General features: G+C 59.5%; 36 non-coding genes across 36 annotated transcripts; all 36 read right to left on the minus strand.

Moving 5' to 3' along the window:
- Nucleotides 1-5: 5 nt before the first annotated feature.
- On the minus strand, nucleotides 6-124 carry LOC146766601 (5S ribosomal RNA). The gene has a single exon (XR_014957461.1). It is a non-coding gene; the product is annotated as a 5S ribosomal RNA (ribosomal RNA).
- A 322-nt stretch (nucleotides 125-446) lies between these two features.
- Nucleotides 447-565, minus strand: LOC144246905 (5S ribosomal RNA). Its single transcript, XR_013340637.2, has one exon. It is a non-coding gene; the product is annotated as a 5S ribosomal RNA (ribosomal RNA).
- Nucleotides 566-833: 268 nt separating this feature from the next.
- Nucleotides 834-952, minus strand: LOC146766602 (5S ribosomal RNA). The gene has a single exon (XR_014957462.1). It is a non-coding gene; the product is annotated as a 5S ribosomal RNA (ribosomal RNA).
- Nucleotides 953-1,220: 268 nt separating this feature from the next.
- LOC144246827 (5S ribosomal RNA) lies at nucleotides 1,221-1,339 on the minus strand. The gene has a single exon (XR_013340558.2). It is a non-coding gene; the product is annotated as a 5S ribosomal RNA (ribosomal RNA).
- Nucleotides 1,340-1,625: 286 nt separating this feature from the next.
- LOC144246847 (5S ribosomal RNA) lies at nucleotides 1,626-1,744 on the minus strand. The gene has a single exon (XR_013340578.2). It is a non-coding gene; the product is annotated as a 5S ribosomal RNA (ribosomal RNA).
- A 322-nt stretch (nucleotides 1,745-2,066) lies between these two features.
- LOC144246831 (5S ribosomal RNA) lies at nucleotides 2,067-2,185 on the minus strand. Its single transcript, XR_013340562.2, has one exon. It is a non-coding gene; the product is annotated as a 5S ribosomal RNA (ribosomal RNA).
- A 268-nt stretch (nucleotides 2,186-2,453) lies between these two features.
- On the minus strand, nucleotides 2,454-2,572 carry LOC144246852 (5S ribosomal RNA). Its single transcript, XR_013340583.1, has one exon. It is a non-coding gene; the product is annotated as a 5S ribosomal RNA (ribosomal RNA).
- Nucleotides 2,573-2,858: 286 nt separating this feature from the next.
- LOC144246880 (5S ribosomal RNA) lies at nucleotides 2,859-2,977 on the minus strand. Its single transcript, XR_013340611.1, has one exon. It is a non-coding gene; the product is annotated as a 5S ribosomal RNA (ribosomal RNA).
- A 268-nt stretch (nucleotides 2,978-3,245) lies between these two features.
- On the minus strand, nucleotides 3,246-3,364 carry LOC144246913 (5S ribosomal RNA). The gene has a single exon (XR_014957463.1). It is a non-coding gene; the product is annotated as a 5S ribosomal RNA (ribosomal RNA).
- Nucleotides 3,365-3,650: 286 nt separating this feature from the next.
- Nucleotides 3,651-3,769, minus strand: LOC144246853 (5S ribosomal RNA). Its single transcript, XR_013340584.2, has one exon. It is a non-coding gene; the product is annotated as a 5S ribosomal RNA (ribosomal RNA).
- A 322-nt stretch (nucleotides 3,770-4,091) lies between these two features.
- On the minus strand, nucleotides 4,092-4,210 carry LOC144246861 (5S ribosomal RNA). The gene has a single exon (XR_013340592.2). It is a non-coding gene; the product is annotated as a 5S ribosomal RNA (ribosomal RNA).
- Nucleotides 4,211-4,514: 304 nt separating this feature from the next.
- On the minus strand, nucleotides 4,515-4,633 carry LOC146766603 (5S ribosomal RNA). Its single transcript, XR_014957464.1, has one exon. It is a non-coding gene; the product is annotated as a 5S ribosomal RNA (ribosomal RNA).
- A 286-nt stretch (nucleotides 4,634-4,919) lies between these two features.
- LOC146766604 (5S ribosomal RNA) lies at nucleotides 4,920-5,038 on the minus strand. Its single transcript, XR_014957453.1, has one exon. It is a non-coding gene; the product is annotated as a 5S ribosomal RNA (ribosomal RNA).
- A 322-nt stretch (nucleotides 5,039-5,360) lies between these two features.
- LOC144246828 (5S ribosomal RNA) lies at nucleotides 5,361-5,479 on the minus strand. Its single transcript, XR_013340559.2, has one exon. It is a non-coding gene; the product is annotated as a 5S ribosomal RNA (ribosomal RNA).
- Nucleotides 5,480-5,747: 268 nt separating this feature from the next.
- On the minus strand, nucleotides 5,748-5,866 carry LOC146766605 (5S ribosomal RNA). The gene has a single exon (XR_014957465.1). It is a non-coding gene; the product is annotated as a 5S ribosomal RNA (ribosomal RNA).
- Nucleotides 5,867-6,134: 268 nt separating this feature from the next.
- Nucleotides 6,135-6,253, minus strand: LOC144246900 (5S ribosomal RNA). The gene has a single exon (XR_013340632.1). It is a non-coding gene; the product is annotated as a 5S ribosomal RNA (ribosomal RNA).
- Nucleotides 6,254-6,539: 286 nt separating this feature from the next.
- LOC146766606 (5S ribosomal RNA) lies at nucleotides 6,540-6,658 on the minus strand. Its single transcript, XR_014957466.1, has one exon. It is a non-coding gene; the product is annotated as a 5S ribosomal RNA (ribosomal RNA).
- Nucleotides 6,659-6,980: 322 nt separating this feature from the next.
- On the minus strand, nucleotides 6,981-7,099 carry LOC146766607 (5S ribosomal RNA). The gene has a single exon (XR_014957467.1). It is a non-coding gene; the product is annotated as a 5S ribosomal RNA (ribosomal RNA).
- Nucleotides 7,100-7,403: 304 nt separating this feature from the next.
- On the minus strand, nucleotides 7,404-7,522 carry LOC146766608 (5S ribosomal RNA). Its single transcript, XR_014957468.1, has one exon. It is a non-coding gene; the product is annotated as a 5S ribosomal RNA (ribosomal RNA).
- Nucleotides 7,523-7,808: 286 nt separating this feature from the next.
- LOC144246898 (5S ribosomal RNA) lies at nucleotides 7,809-7,927 on the minus strand. The gene has a single exon (XR_013340630.1). It is a non-coding gene; the product is annotated as a 5S ribosomal RNA (ribosomal RNA).
- Nucleotides 7,928-8,249: 322 nt separating this feature from the next.
- LOC146766609 (5S ribosomal RNA) lies at nucleotides 8,250-8,368 on the minus strand. Its single transcript, XR_014957469.1, has one exon. It is a non-coding gene; the product is annotated as a 5S ribosomal RNA (ribosomal RNA).
- A 268-nt stretch (nucleotides 8,369-8,636) lies between these two features.
- LOC146766610 (5S ribosomal RNA) lies at nucleotides 8,637-8,755 on the minus strand. Its single transcript, XR_014957470.1, has one exon. It is a non-coding gene; the product is annotated as a 5S ribosomal RNA (ribosomal RNA).
- A 268-nt stretch (nucleotides 8,756-9,023) lies between these two features.
- LOC146766611 (5S ribosomal RNA) lies at nucleotides 9,024-9,142 on the minus strand. The gene has a single exon (XR_014957471.1). It is a non-coding gene; the product is annotated as a 5S ribosomal RNA (ribosomal RNA).
- Nucleotides 9,143-9,428: 286 nt separating this feature from the next.
- On the minus strand, nucleotides 9,429-9,547 carry LOC144246886 (5S ribosomal RNA). Its single transcript, XR_013340618.1, has one exon. It is a non-coding gene; the product is annotated as a 5S ribosomal RNA (ribosomal RNA).
- Nucleotides 9,548-9,869: 322 nt separating this feature from the next.
- Nucleotides 9,870-9,988, minus strand: LOC144246849 (5S ribosomal RNA). The gene has a single exon (XR_013340580.2). It is a non-coding gene; the product is annotated as a 5S ribosomal RNA (ribosomal RNA).
- A 268-nt stretch (nucleotides 9,989-10,256) lies between these two features.
- Nucleotides 10,257-10,375, minus strand: LOC144246865 (5S ribosomal RNA). The gene has a single exon (XR_013340596.2). It is a non-coding gene; the product is annotated as a 5S ribosomal RNA (ribosomal RNA).
- Nucleotides 10,376-10,661: 286 nt separating this feature from the next.
- On the minus strand, nucleotides 10,662-10,780 carry LOC144246896 (5S ribosomal RNA). The gene has a single exon (XR_013340628.1). It is a non-coding gene; the product is annotated as a 5S ribosomal RNA (ribosomal RNA).
- Nucleotides 10,781-11,084: 304 nt separating this feature from the next.
- On the minus strand, nucleotides 11,085-11,203 carry LOC144246897 (5S ribosomal RNA). Its single transcript, XR_013340629.1, has one exon. It is a non-coding gene; the product is annotated as a 5S ribosomal RNA (ribosomal RNA).
- A 286-nt stretch (nucleotides 11,204-11,489) lies between these two features.
- On the minus strand, nucleotides 11,490-11,608 carry LOC146766612 (5S ribosomal RNA). The gene has a single exon (XR_014957450.1). It is a non-coding gene; the product is annotated as a 5S ribosomal RNA (ribosomal RNA).
- A 322-nt stretch (nucleotides 11,609-11,930) lies between these two features.
- LOC144246877 (5S ribosomal RNA) lies at nucleotides 11,931-12,049 on the minus strand. Its single transcript, XR_013340608.1, has one exon. It is a non-coding gene; the product is annotated as a 5S ribosomal RNA (ribosomal RNA).
- A 304-nt stretch (nucleotides 12,050-12,353) lies between these two features.
- On the minus strand, nucleotides 12,354-12,472 carry LOC144246911 (5S ribosomal RNA). Its single transcript, XR_013340643.2, has one exon. It is a non-coding gene; the product is annotated as a 5S ribosomal RNA (ribosomal RNA).
- A 286-nt stretch (nucleotides 12,473-12,758) lies between these two features.
- Nucleotides 12,759-12,877, minus strand: LOC144246858 (5S ribosomal RNA). Its single transcript, XR_013340589.2, has one exon. It is a non-coding gene; the product is annotated as a 5S ribosomal RNA (ribosomal RNA).
- A 322-nt stretch (nucleotides 12,878-13,199) lies between these two features.
- LOC144246915 (5S ribosomal RNA) lies at nucleotides 13,200-13,318 on the minus strand. The gene has a single exon (XR_013340647.2). It is a non-coding gene; the product is annotated as a 5S ribosomal RNA (ribosomal RNA).
- A 268-nt stretch (nucleotides 13,319-13,586) lies between these two features.
- LOC116184763 (5S ribosomal RNA) lies at nucleotides 13,587-13,705 on the minus strand. The gene has a single exon (XR_013340617.1). It is a non-coding gene; the product is annotated as a 5S ribosomal RNA (ribosomal RNA).
- A 268-nt stretch (nucleotides 13,706-13,973) lies between these two features.
- Nucleotides 13,974-14,092, minus strand: LOC144246879 (5S ribosomal RNA). Its single transcript, XR_013340610.1, has one exon. It is a non-coding gene; the product is annotated as a 5S ribosomal RNA (ribosomal RNA).
- Nucleotides 14,093-14,378: 286 nt separating this feature from the next.
- On the minus strand, nucleotides 14,379-14,497 carry LOC146766613 (5S ribosomal RNA). The gene has a single exon (XR_014957451.1). It is a non-coding gene; the product is annotated as a 5S ribosomal RNA (ribosomal RNA).
- Between the last annotated feature and the right edge of the window lie 251 nt (nucleotides 14,498-14,748).

Here is a 14,748-nt window from a genome sequence, read left to right on the forward strand (position 1 = left end):
AAAGAAGCCTACAGCACCCGGTATTCCCAGGCGGTCTCCCATCCAAGTACTAACCGGGCCCGACCCTGCTTAGCTTCCGAGATCAGACGAGATCGGGCGCTCTCAGGGTGGTATGGCCGTAGGCACCTGACAATCCCTCAGCACCGGCCTCAACCACAACACATCACCCTCCATGGAAGCCCCACCATGTCACAGAGGCTCCACACGGCCCTCAGGACAGCCCCTGCCCATGACTGCACCGAGAGACTGACTGACCCACAACACGCACACAAGGTAAGAAAGGCACACAAGGCAAAAAAGGCACACAAGGCAAAAATGGCACACAAGGCAAAAAAGGCACACAAGGCAAAAATGGCACACAAGGCACACCTGCCCCTTCCCTCGTCCCCCTCACCACGACTACCCGAGGAAAAGCGTGCAGCAGCTGCCCAGCACGCAGCAAAAGAAGCCTACAGCACCCGGTATTCCCAGGCGGTCTCCCATCCAAGTACTAACCGGGCCCGACCCTGCTTAGCTTCCGAGATCAGACGAGATCGGGCGCTCTCAGGGTGGTATGGCCGTAGGCACCTGACAATCCCTCAGCACCAGGCTCGACCACAACACATCACCCTCCATGGAAGCCCCACCATGTCACAGAGGCTCCACACGGCCCTCAGGACATCCCCTGCCCATGACTGCACCGAGAGACTGACTGACCCACAACACACACACAAGGCAAAAAAGGCACACAAGGCAAAAAAGGCACACAAGGCACACCTGCCCCTTCCCTCCTGGCCCTCGCCACGGCTGCCCGAGCAAAAACGTTCAGCAGCTGCCCAGCACGCAACAAAAAAAGCCTACAGCACCCGGTATTCCCAGGCGGTCTCCCATCCAAGTACTAACCGGGCCCGACCCTGCTTAGCTTCCGAGATCAGACGAGATCGGGCGCTCTCAGGGTGGTATGGCCGTAGGCACCTGACAATCCCTCAGCACCGGCCTCGACCACAACACATCTCCCTCCATGGAAGCCCCACCATGTCACAGAGGCTCCTCACGGCCCTCAGGACAGCCCCTGCCCATGACTGCACCGAGAGACTGACTGACCCACAACACACACACAAGGCAAAAAAGGCACACAAGGCAAAAAAGGCACACAAGGCACACCTGGCCCTTCCCTCGTCCCCCTCGCCACGGCTGCCCGAGAAAAAGCGTGCAGCAGCTGCCCAGCACGCAGCAAAAGAAGCCTACAGCACCCGGTATTCCCAGGCGGTCTCCCATCCAAGTACTAACCGGGCCCGACCCTGCTTAGCTTCCGAGATCAGACGAGATCGGGCGCTCTCAGGGTGGTATGGCCGTAGGCACCTGACAATCCCTCAGCACCGGCCTCGACCACAACACATCTCCCTCCATGGAAGCCCCACCATGTCACAGAGGCTCCTCACGGCCCTCAGGACAGCCCCTGCCCATGACTGCACCGAGAGACTGACTGACCCACAACACACCCACAAGGCAAAAAAGGCACACAGGGCAAAAAAGGCACACAAGGCAAAAAAGGCACACAAGGCACACCTGCCCCTTCCCTCGTCCCCCTCACCACGACTACCCGAGGAAAAGCGTGCAGCAGCTGCCCAGCACGCAGCAAAAGAAGCCTACAGCACCCGGTATTCCCAGGCGGTCTCCCATCCAAGTACTAACCGGGCCCGACCCTGCTTAGCTTCCGAGATCAGACGAGATCGGGCGCTCTCAGGGTGGTATGGCCGTAGGCACCTGACAATCCCTCAGCACCGGCCTCAACCACAACACATCACCCTCCATGGAAGCCCCACCATGTCACAGAGGCTCCACACGGCCCTCAGGACAGCCCCTGCCCATGACTGCACCGAGAGACTGACTGACCCACAACACGCACACAAGGTAAGAAAGGCACACAAGGCAAAAAAGGCACACAAGGCAAAAATGGCACACAAGGCAAAAAAGGCACACAAGGCAAAAATGGCACACAAGGCACACCTGCCCCTTCCCTCGTCCCCCTCGCCACGGCTGCCCGAGCAAAAGCGTGCAGCAGCTGCCCAGCACGCAGCAAAAGAAGCCTACAGCACCCGGTATTCCCAGGCGGTCTCCCATCCAAGTACTAACCGGGCCCGACCCTGCTTAGCTTCCGAGATCAGACGAGATCGGGCGCTCTCAGGGTGGTATGGCCGTAGGCACCTGACAATCCCTCAGCACCAGGCTCGACCACAACACATCACCCTCCATGGAAGCCCCACCATGTCACAGAGGCTCCACATGGCCCTCAGGACAGCCCCTGCCCGCAACGGGATCAGGACACTGACTGACCCACAACACGCACACAAGGCAAAAAAGGCACACAAGGCAAAAAAGGCACACAAGGCACACCTGGCCCTTCCCTCGTCCCCCTCGCCACGGCTGCCCGAGAAAAAGCGTGCAGCAGCTGCCCAGCACGCAGCAAAAGAAGCCTACAGCACCCGGTATTCCCAGGCGGTCTCCCATCCAAGTACTAACCGGGCCCGACCCTGCTTAGCTTCCGAGATCAGACGAGATCGGGCGCTCTCAGGGTGGTATGGCCGTAGGCACCTGACAATCCCTCAGCACCGGCCTCGACCACAACACATCTCCCTCCATGGAAGCCCCACCATGTCACAGAGGCTCCTCACGGCCCTCAGGACAGCCCCTGCCCATGACTGCACCGAGAGACTGACTGACCCACAACACACCCACAAGGCAAAAAAGGCACACAGGGCAAAAAAGGCACACAAGGCAAAAAAGGCACACAAGGCACACCTGCCCCTTCCCTCGTCCCCCTCACCACGACTACCCGAGGAAAAGCGTGCAGCAGCTGCCCAGCACGCAGCAAAAGAAGCCTACAGCACCCGGTATTCCCAGGCGGTCTCCCATCCAAGTACTAACCGGGCCCGACCCTGCTTAGCTTCCGAGATCAGACGAGATCGGGCGCTCTCAGGGTGGTATGGCCGTAGGCACCTGACAATCCCTCAGCACCGGCCTCGACCACAACACATCACCCTCCATGGAAGCCCCACCATGTCACAGAGGCTCCACATGGCCCTCAGGACAGCCCCTGCCCGCAACGAGATCAGGACACTGACTGACCCACAACACGCACACAAGGCAAAAAAGGCACACAAGGCAAAAAAGGCACACAAGGCACACCTGGCCCTTCCCTCGTCCCCCTCGCCACGGCTGCCCGAGAAAAAGCGTGCAGCAGCTGCCCAGCACGCAGCAAAAGAAGCCTACAGCACCCGGTATTCCCAGGCGGTCTCCCATCCAAGTACTAACCGGGCCCGACCCTGCTTAGCTTCCGAGATCAGACGAGATCGGGCGCTCTCAGGGTGGTATGGCCGTAGGCACCTGACAATCCCTCAGCACCGGCCTCGACCACAACACATCTCCCTCCATGGAAGCCCCACCATGTCACAGAGGCTCCTCACGGCCCTCAGGACAGCCCCTGCCCATGACTGCACCGAGAGACTGACTGACCCACAACACACCCACAAGGCAAAAAAGGCACACAGGGCAAAAAAGGCACACAAGGCAAAAAAGGCACACAAGGCACACCTGCCCCTTCCCTCGTCCCCCTCACCACGACTACCCGAGGAAAAGCGTGCAGCAGCTGCCCAGCACGCAGCAAAAGAAGCCTACAGCACCCGGTATTCCCAGGCGGTCTCCCATCCAAGTACTAACCGGGCCCGACCCTGCTTAGCTTCCGAGATCAGACGAGATCGGGCGCTCTCAGGGTGGTATGGCCGTAGGCACCTGACAATCCCTCAGCACCGGCCTCAACCACAACACATCACCCTCCATGGAAGCCCCACCATGTCACAGAGGCTCCACACGGCCCTCAGGACAGCCCCTGCCCATGACTGCACCGAGAGACTGACTGACCCACAACACGCACACAAGGTAAGAAAGGCACACAAGGCAAAAAAGGCACACAAGGCAAAAATGGCACACAAGGCAAAAAAGGCACACAAGGCAAAAATGGCACACAAGGCACACCTGCCCCTTCCCTCGTCCCCCTCACCACGACTACCCGAGGAAAAGCGTGCAGCAGCTGCCCAGCACGCAGCAAAAGAAGCCTACAGCACCCGGTATTCCCAGGCGGTCTCCCATCCAAGTACTAACCGGGCCCGACCCTGCTTAGCTTCCGAGATCAGACGAGATCGGGCGCTCTCAGGGTGGTATGGCCGTAGGCACCTGACAATCCCTCAGCACCGGCCTCGACCACAACACATCTCCCTCCATGGAAGCCCCACCATGTCACAGAGGCTCCACACGGCCCTCAGGACAGCCCCTGCCCATGACTGCACCGAGAGACTGACTGACCCACAACACGCACACAAGTTAAGAAAGTCACACAAGGCAAAAAAGGCACACAAGGCAAAAACGGCACACAAGGCAAAAAAGGCACACAAGGCACACCTGCCCCTTCCCTCGTCCCCCTCGCCACGGCTGCCCGAGCAAAAGCGTGCAGCAGCTGCCCAGCACGCAGCAAAAGAAGCCTACAGCACCCGGTATTCCCAGGCGGTCTCCCATCCAAGTACTAACCGGGCCCGACCCTGCTTAGCTTCCGAGATCAGACGAGATCGGGCGCTCTCAGGGTGGTATGGCCGTAGGCACCTGACAATCCCTCAGCACCGGCCTCGACCACAACACATCTCCCTCCATGGAAGCCCCACCATGTCACAGAGGCTCCTCACGGCCCTCAGGACAGCCCCTGCCCATGACTGCACCGAGAGACTGACTGACCCACAACACACCCACAAGGCAAAAAAGGCACACAGGGCAAAAAAGGCACACAAGGCAAAAAAGGCACACAAGGCACACCTGCCCCTTCCCTCGTCCCCCTCACCACGACTACCCGAGGAAAAGCGTGCAGCAGCTGCCCAGCACGCAGCAAAAGAAGCCTACAGCACCCGGTATTCCCAGGCGGTCTCCCATCCAAGTACTAACCGGGCCCGACCCTGCTTAGCTTCCGAGATCAGACGAGATTGGGCGCTCTCAGGGTGGTATGGCCGTAGGCACCTGACAATCCCTCAGCACCGGCCTCAACCACAACACATCACCCTCCATGGAAGCCCCACCATGTCACAGAGGCTCCACACGGCCCTCAGGACAGCCCCTGCCCATGACTGCACCGAGAGACTGACTGACCCACAACACGCACACAAGGTAAGAAAGGCACACAAGGCAAAAAAGGCACACAAGGCAAAAATGGCACACAAGGCAAAAAAGGCACACAAGGCAAAAATGGCACACAAGGCACACCTGCCCCTTCCCTCGTCCCCCTCACCACGACTACCCGAGGAAAAGCGTGCAGCAGCTGCCCAGCACGCAGCAAAAGAAGCCTACAGCACCCGGTATTCCCAGGCGGTCTCCCATCCAAGTACTAACCGGGCCCGACCCTGCTTAGCTTCCGAGATCAGACGAGATCGGGCGCTCTCAGGGTGGTATGGCCGTAGGCACCTGACAATCCCTCAGCACCAGGCTCGACCACAACACATCACCCTCCATGGAAGCCCCACCATGTCACAGAGGCTCCTCACGGCCCTCAGGACAGCCCCTGCCCATGACTGCACCGAGAGACTGACTGACCCACAACACACACACAAGGCAAAAAAGGCACACAAGGCAAAAAAGGCACACAAGGCACACCTGCCCCTTCCCTCCTGGCCCTCGCCACGGCTGCCCGAGCAAAAACGTTCAGCAGCTGCCCAGCACGCAACAAAAAAAGCCTACAGCACCCGGTATTCCCAGGCGGTCTCCCATCCAAGTACTAACCGGGCCCGACCCTGCTTAGCTTCCGAGATCAGACGAGATCGGGCGCTCTCAGGGTGGTATGGCCGTAGGCACCTGACAATCCCTCAGCACCGGCCTCGACCACAACACATCACCCTCCATGGAAGCCCCACCATGTCACAGAGGCTCCTCACGGCCCTCAGGACAGCCCCTGCCCATGACTGCACCGAGAGACTGACTGACCCACAACACACACACAAGGCAAAAAAGGCACACAAGGCAAAAAAGGCACACAAGGCACACCTGGCCCTTCCCTCGTCCCCCTCGCCACGGCTGCCCGAGAAAAAGCGTGCAGCAGCTGCCCAGCACGCAGCAAAAGAAGCCTACAGCACCCGGTATTCCCAGGCGGTCTCCCATCCAAGTACTAACCGGGCCCGACCCTGCTTAGCTTCCGAGATCAGACGAGATCGGGCGCTCTCAGGGTGGTATGGCCGTAGGCACCTGACAATCCCTCAGCACCGGCCTCGACCACAACACATCTCCCTCCATGGAAGCCCCACCATGTCACAGAGGCTCCTCACGGCCCTCAGGACAGCCCCTGCCCATGACTGCACCGAGAGACTGACTGACCCACAACACACCCACAAGGCAAAAAAGGCACACAGGGCAAAAAAGGCACACAAGGCAAAAAAGGCACACAAGGCACACCTGCCCCTTCCCTCGTCCCCCTCACCACGACTACCCGAGGAAAAGCGTGCAGCAGCTGCCCAGCACGCAGCAAAAGAAGCCTACAGCACCCGGTATTCCCAGGCGGTCTCCCATCCAAGTACTAACCGGGCCCGACCCTGCTTAGCTTCCGAGATCAGACGAGATCGGGCGCTCTCAGGGTGGTATGGCCGTAGGCACCTGACAATCCCTCAGCACCGGCCTCAACCACAACACATCACCCTCCATGGAAGCCCCACCATGTCACAGAGGCTCCACACGGCCCTCAGGACAGCCCCTGCCCATGACTGCACCGAGAGACTGACTGACCCACAACACGCACACAAGGTAAGAAAGGCACACAAGGCAAAAAAGGCACACAAGGCAAAAATGGCACACAAGGCAAAAAAGGCACACAAGGCAAAAATGGCACACAAGGCACACCTGCCCCTTCCCTCGTCCCCCTCACCACGACTACCCGAGGAAAAGCGTGCAGCAGCTGCCCAGCACGCAGCAAAAGAAGCCTACAGCACCCGGTATTCCCAGGCGGTCTCCCATCCAAGTACTAACCGGGCCCGACCCTGCTTAGCTTCCGAGATCAGACGAGATCGGGCGCTCTCAGGGTGGTATGGCCGTAGGCACCTGACAATCCCTCAGCACCGGCCTCGACCACAACACATCTCCCTCCATGGAAGCCCCACCATGTCACAGAGGCTCCACACGGCCCTCAGGACAGCCCCTGCCCATGACTGCACCGAGAGACTGACTGACCCACAACACGCACACAAGTTAAGAAAGTCACACAAGGCAAAAAAGGCACACAAGGCAAAAACGGCACACAAGGCAAAAAAGGCACACAAGGCACACCTGCCCCTTCCCTCGTCCCCCTCGCCACGGCTGCCCGAGCAAAAGCGTGCAGCAGCTGCCCAGCACGCAGCAAAAGAAGCCTACAGCACCCGGTATTCCCAGGCGGTCTCCCATCCAAGTACTAACCGGGCCCGACCCTGCTTAGCTTCCGAGATCAGACGAGATCGGGCGCTCTCAGGGTGGTATGGCCGTAGGCACCTGACAATCCCTCAGCACCGGCCTCGACCACAACACATCTCCCTCCATGGAAGCCCCACCATGTCACAGAGGCTCCTCACGGCCCTCAGGACAGCCCCTGCCCATGACTGCACCGAGAGACTGACTGACCCACAACACACCCACAAGGCAAAAAAGGCACACAGGGCAAAAAAGGCACACAAGGCAAAAAAGGCACACAAGGCACACCTGCCCCTTCCCTCGTCCCCCTCACCACGACTACCCGAGGAAAAGCGTGCAGCAGCTGCCCAGCACGCAGCAAAAGAAGCCTACAGCACCCGGTATTCCCAGGCGGTCTCCCATCCAAGTACTAACCGGGCCCGACCCTGCTTAGCTTCCGAGATCAGACGAGATCGGGCGCTCTCAGGGTGGTATGGCCGTAGGCACCTGACAATCCCTCAGCACCGGCCTCAACCACAACACATCACCCTCCATGGAAGCCCCACCATGTCACAGAGGCTCCACACGGCCCTCAGGACAGCCCCTGCCCATGACTGCACCGAGAGACTGACTGACCCACAACACGCACACAAGGTAAGAAAGGCACACAAGGCAAAAAAGGCACACAAGGCAAAAATGGCACACAAGGCAAAAAAGGCACACAAGGCAAAAATGGCACACAAGGCACACCTGCCCCTTCCCTCGTCCCCCTCACCACGACTACCCGAGGAAAAGCGTGCAGCAGCTGCCCAGCACGCAGCAAAAGAAGCCTACAGCACCCGGTATTCCCAGGCGGTCTCCCATCCAAGTACTAACCGGGCCCGACCCTGCTTAGCTTCCGAGATCAGACGAGATCGGGCGCTCTCAGGGTGGTATGGCCGTAGGCACCTGACAATCCCTCAGCACCAGGCTCGACCACAACACATCACCCTCCATGGAAGCCCCACCATGTCACAGAGGCTCCACACGGCCCTCAGGACATCCCCTGCCCATGACTGCACCGAGAGACTGACTGACCCACAACACACACACAAGGCAAAAAAGGCACACAAGGCAAAAAAGGCACACAAGGCACACCTGCCCCTTCCCTCCTGGCCCTCGCCACGGCTGCCCGAGCAAAAACGTTCAGCAGCTGCCCAGCACGCAACAAAAAAAGCCTACAGCACCCGGTATTCCCAGGCGGTCTCCCATCCAAGTACTAACCGGGCCCGACCCTGCTTAGCTTCCGAGATCAGACGAGATCGGGCGCTCTCAGGGTGGTATGGCCGTAGGCACCTGACAATCCCTCAGCACCGGCCTCGACCACAACACATCTCCCTCCATGGAAGCCCCACCATGTCACAGAGGCTCCTCACGGCCCTCAGGACAGCCCCTGCCCATGACTGCACCGAGAGACTGACTGACCCACAACACACACACAAGGCAAAAAAGGCACACAAGGCAAAAAAGGCACACAAGGCACACCTGGCCCTTCCCTCGTCCCCCTCGCCACGGCTGCCCGAGAAAAAGCGTGCAGCAGCTGCCCAGCACGCAGCAAAAGAAGCCTACAGCACCCGGTATTCCCAGGCGGTCTCCCATCCAAGTACTAACCGGGCCCGACCCTGCTTAGCTTCCGAGATCAGACGAGATCGGGCGCTCTCAGGGTGGTATGGCCGTAGGCACCTGACAATCCCTCAGCACCGGCCTCGACCACAACACATCTCCCTCCATGGAAGCCCCACCATGTCACAGAGGCTCCTCACGGCCCTCAGGACAGCCCCTGCCCATGACTGCACCGAGAGACTGACTGACCCACAACACACCCACAAGGCAAAAAAGGCACACAGGGCAAAAAAGGCACACAAGGCAAAAAAGGCACACAAGGCACACCTGCCCCTTCCCTCGTCCCCCTCGCCACGGCTGCCCGAGCAAAAGCGTGCAGCAGCTGCCCAGCACACAGCAAAAGAAGCCTACAGCACCCGGTATTCCCAGGCGGTCTCCCATCCAAGTACTAACCGGGCCCGACCCTGCTTAGCTTCCGAGATCAGACGAGATCGGGCGCTCTCAGGGTGGTATGGCCGTAGGCACCTGACAATCCCTCAGCACCGGCCTCAACCACAACACATCACCCTCCATGGAAGCCCCACCATGTCACAGAGGCTCCACACGGCCCTCAGGACAGCCCCTGCCCATGACTGCACCGAGAGACTGACTGACCCACAACACGCACACAAGGTAAGAAAGGCACACAAGGCAAAAAAGGCACACAAGGCAAAAATGGCACACAAGGCAAAAAAGGCACACAAGGCAAAAATGGCACACAAGGCACACCTGCCCCTTCCCTCGTCCCCCTCGCCACGGCTGCCCGAGCAAAAGCGTGCAGCAGCTGCCCAGCACGCAGCAAAAGAAGCCTACAGCACCCGGTATTCCCAGGCGGTCTCCCATCCAAGTACTAACCGGGCCCGACCCTGCTTAGCTTCCGAGATCAGACGAGATCGGGCGCTCTCAGGGTGGTATGGCCGTAGGCACCTGACAATCCCTCAGCACCAGGCTCGACCACAACACATCACCCTCCATGGAAGCCCCACCATGTCACAGAGGCTCCACATGGCCCTCAGGACAGCCCCTGCCCGCAACGGGATCAGGACACTGACTGACCCACAACACGCACACAAGGCAAAAAAGGCACACAAGGCAAAAAAGGCACACAAGGCACACCTGGCCCTTCCCTCGTCCCCCTCGCCACGGCTGCCCGAGAAAAAGCGTGCAGCAGCTGCCCAGCACGCAGCAAAAGAAGCCTACAGCACCCGGTATTCCCAGGCGGTCTCCCATCCAAGTACTAACCGGGCCCGACCCTGCTTAGCTTCCGAGATCAGACGAGATCGGGCGCTCTCAGGGTGGTATGGCCGTAGGCACCTGACAATCCCTCAGCACCGGCCTCGACCACAACACATCTCCCTCCATGGAAGCCCCACCATGTCACAGAGGCTCCTCACGGCCCTCAGGACAGCCCCTGCCCATGACTGCACCGAGAGACTGACTGACCCACAACACACCCACAAGGCAAAAAAGGCACACAGGGCAAAAAAGGCACACAAGGCAAAAAAGGCACACAAGGCACACCTGCCCCTTCCCTCGTCCCCCTCACCACGACTACCCGAGGAAAAGCGTGCAGCAGCTGCCCAGCACGCAGCAAAAGAAGCCTACAGCACCCGGTATTCCCAGGCGGTCTCCCATCCAAGTACTAACCGGGCCCGACCCTGCTTAGCTTCCGAGATCAGACGAGATCGGGCGCTCTCAGGGTGGTATGGCCGTAGGCACCTGACAATCCCTCAGCACCAGCCTCAACCACAACACATCACCCTCCATGGAAGCCCCACCATGTCACAGAGGCTCCACACGGCCCTCAGGACAGCCCCTGCCCATGACTGCACCGAGAGACTGACTGACCCACAACACGCACACAAGGTAAGAAAGGCACACAAGGCAAAAAAGGCACACAAGGCAAAAATGGCACACAAGGCAAAAAAGGCACACAAGGCACACCTGGCCCTTCCCTCGTCCCCCTCGCCACGGCTGCCCGAGAAAAAGCGTGCAGCAGCTGCCCAGCACGCAGCAAAAGAAGCCTACAGCACCCGGTATTCCCAGGCGGTCTCCCATCCAAGTACTAACCGGGCCCGACCCTGCTTAGCTTCCGAGATCAGACGAGATCGGGCGCTCTCAGGGTGGTATGGCCGTAGGCACCTGACAATCCCTCAGCACCGGCCTCGACCACAACACATCTCCCTCCATGGAAGCCCCACCATGTCACAGAGGCTCCTCACGGCCCTCAGGACAGCCCCTGCCCATGACTGCACCGAGAGACTGACTGACCCACAACACACCCACAAGGCAAAAAAGGCACACAGGGCAAAAAAGGCACACAAGGCAAAAAAGGCACACAAGGCACACCTGCCCCTTCCCTCGTCCCCCTCACCACGACTACCCGAGGAAAAGCGTGCAGCAGCTGCCCAGCACGCAGCAAAAGAAGCCTACAGCACCCGGTATTCCCAGGCGGTCTCCCATCCAAGTACTAACCGGGCCCGACCCTGCTTAGCTTCCGAGATCAGACGAGATCGGGCGCTCTCAGGGTGGTATGGCCGTAGGCACCTGACAATCCCTCAGCACCGGCCTCAACCACAACACATCACCCTCCATGGAAGCCCCACCATGTCACAGAGGCTCCACACGGCCCTCAGGACAGCCCCTGCCCATGACTGCACCGAGAGACTGACTGACCCACAACACGCACACAAGGTAAGAAAGGCACACAAGGCAAAAAAGGCACACAAGGCAAAAATGGCACACAAGGCAAAAAAGGCACACAAGGCAAAAATGGCACACAAGGCACACCTGCCCCTTCCCTCGTCCCCCTCACCACGACTACCCGAGGAAAAGCGTGCAGCAGCTGCCCAGCACGCAGCAAAAGAAGCCTACAGCACCCGGTATTCCCAGGCGGTCTCCCATCCAAGTACTAACCGGGCCCGACCCTGCTTAGCTTCCGAGATCAGACGAGATCGGGCGCTCTCAGGGTGGTATGGCCGTAGGCACCTGACAATCCCTCAGCACCGGCCTCGACCACAACACATCTCCCTCCATGGAAGCCCCACCATGTCACAGAGGCTCCACACGGCCCTCAGGACAGCCCCTGCCCATGACTGCACCGAGAGACTGACTGACCCACAACACGCACACAAGTTAAGAAAGTCACACAAGGCAAAAAAGGCACACAAGGCAAAAACGGCACACAAGGCAAAAAAGGCACACAAGGCACACCTGCCCCTTCCCTCGTCCCCCTCGCCACGGCTGCCCGAGCAAAAGCGTGCAGCAGCTGCCCAGCACGCAGCAAAAGAAGCCTACAGCACCCGGTATTCCCAGGCGGTCTCCCATCCAAGTACTAACCGGGCCCGACCCTGCTTAGCTTCCGAGATCAGACGAGATCGGGCGCTCTCAGGGTGGTATGGCCGTAGGCACCTGACAATCCCTCAGCACCGGCCTCGACCACAACACATCTCCCTCCATGGAAGCCCCACCATGTCACAGAGGCTCCTCACGGCCCTCAGGACAGCCCCTGCCCATGACTGCACCGAGAGACTGACTGACCCACAACACACCCACAAGGCAAAAAAGGCACACAGGGCAAAAAAGGCACACAAGGCAAAAAAGGCACACAAGGCACACCTGCCCCTTCCCTCGTCCCCCTCACCACGACTACCCGAGGAAAAGCGTGCAGCAGCTGCCCAGCACGCAGCAAAAGAAGCCTACAGCACCCGGTATTCCCAGGCGGTCTCCCATCCAAGTACTAACCGGGCCCGACCCTGCTTAGCTTCCGAGATCAGACGAGATCGGGCGCTCTCAGGGTGGTATGGCCGTAGGCACCTGACAATCCCTCAGCACCGGCCTCAACCACAACACATCACCCTCCATGGAAGCCCCACCATGTCACAGAGGCTCCACACGGCCCTCAGGACAGCCCCTGCCCATGACTGCACCGAGAGACTGACTGACCCACAACACGCACACAAGGTAAGAAAGGCACACAAGGCAAAAAAGGCACACAAGGCAAAAATGGCACACAAGGCAAAAAAGGCACACAAGGCAAAAATGGCACACAAGGCACACCTGCCCCTTCCCTCGTCCCCCTCACCACGACTACCCGAGGAAAAGCGTGCAGCAGCTGCCCAGCACGCAGCAAAAGAAGCCTACAGCACCCGGTATTCCCAGGCGGTCTCCCATCCAAGTACTAACCGGGCCCGACCCTGCTTAGCTTCCGAGATCAGACGAGATCGGGCGCTCTCAGGGTGGTATGGCCGTAGGCACCTGACAATCCCTCAGCACCAGGCTCGACCACAACACATCACCCTCCATGGAAGCCCCACCATGTCACAGAGGCTCCACACGGCCCTCAGGACATCCCCTGCCCATGACTGCACCGAGAGACTGACTGACCCACAACACACACACAAGGCAAAAAAGGCACACAAGGCAAAAAAGGCACACAAGGCACACCTGCCCCTTCCCTCCTGGCCCTCGCCACGGCTGCCCGAGCAAAAACGTTCAGCAGCTGCCCAGCACGCAACAAAAAAAGCCTACAGCACCCGGTATTCCCAGGCGGTCTCCCATCCAAGTACTAACCGGGCCCGACCCTGCTTAGCTTCCGAGATCAGACGAGATCGGGCGCTCTCAGGGTGGTATGGCCGTAGGCACCTGACAATCCCTCAGCACCGGCCTCGACCACAACACATCTCCCTCCATGGAAGCCCCACCATGTCACAGAGGCTCCTCACGGCCCTCAGGACAGCCCCTGCCCATGACTGCACCGAGAGACTGACTGACCCACAACACACACACAAGGCAAAAAAGGCACACAAGGCAAAAAAGGCACACAAGGCACACCTGGCCCTTCCCTCGTCCCCCTCGCCACGGCTGCCCGAGAAAAAGCGTGCAGCAGCTGCCCAGCACGCAGCAAAAGAAGCCTACAGCACCCGGTATTCCCAGGCGGTCTCCCATCCAAGTACTAACCGGGCCCGACCCTGCTTAGCTTCCGAGATCAGACGAGATCGGGCGCTCTCAGGGTGGTATGGCCGTAGGCACCTGACAATCCCTCAGCACCGGCCTCGACCACAACACATCTCCCTCCATGGAAGCCCCACCATGTCACAGAGGCTCCTCACGGCCCTCAGGACAGCCCCTGCCCATGACTGCACCGAGAGACTGACTGACCCACAACACACCCACAAGGCAAAAAAGGCACACAGGGCAAAAAAGGCACACAAGGCAAAAAAGGCACACAAGGCACACCTGCCCCTTCCCTCGTCCCCCTCGCCACGGCTGCCCGAGCAAAAGCGTGCAGCAGCTGCCCAGCACACAGCAAAAGAAGCCTACAGCACCCGGTATTCCCAGGCGGTCTCCCATCCAAGTACTAACCGGGCCCGACCCTGCTTAGCTTCCGAGATCAGACGAGATCGGGCGCTCTCAGGGTGGTATGGCCGTAGGCACCTGACAATCCCTCAGCACCGGCCTCAACCACAACACATCACCCTCCATGGAAGCCCCACCATGTCACAGAGGCTCCACACGGCCCTCAGGACAGCCCCTGCCCATGACTGCACCGAGAGACTGACTGACCCACAACACGCACACAAGGTAAGAAAGGCACACAAGGCAAAAAAGGCACACAAGGCAAAAATGGCACACAAGGCAAAAAAGGCACACAAGGCAAAAATGGCACACAAGGCACACCTGCCC

Source organism: Lonchura striata, chromosome 9 (genome assembly GCF_050655825.1).
Source record: "Lonchura striata isolate lonStrDom1 chromosome 9, ASM5065582v1, whole genome shotgun sequence".
NCBI lineage: Eukaryota > Metazoa > Chordata > Aves > Passeriformes > Estrildidae > Lonchura > Lonchura striata.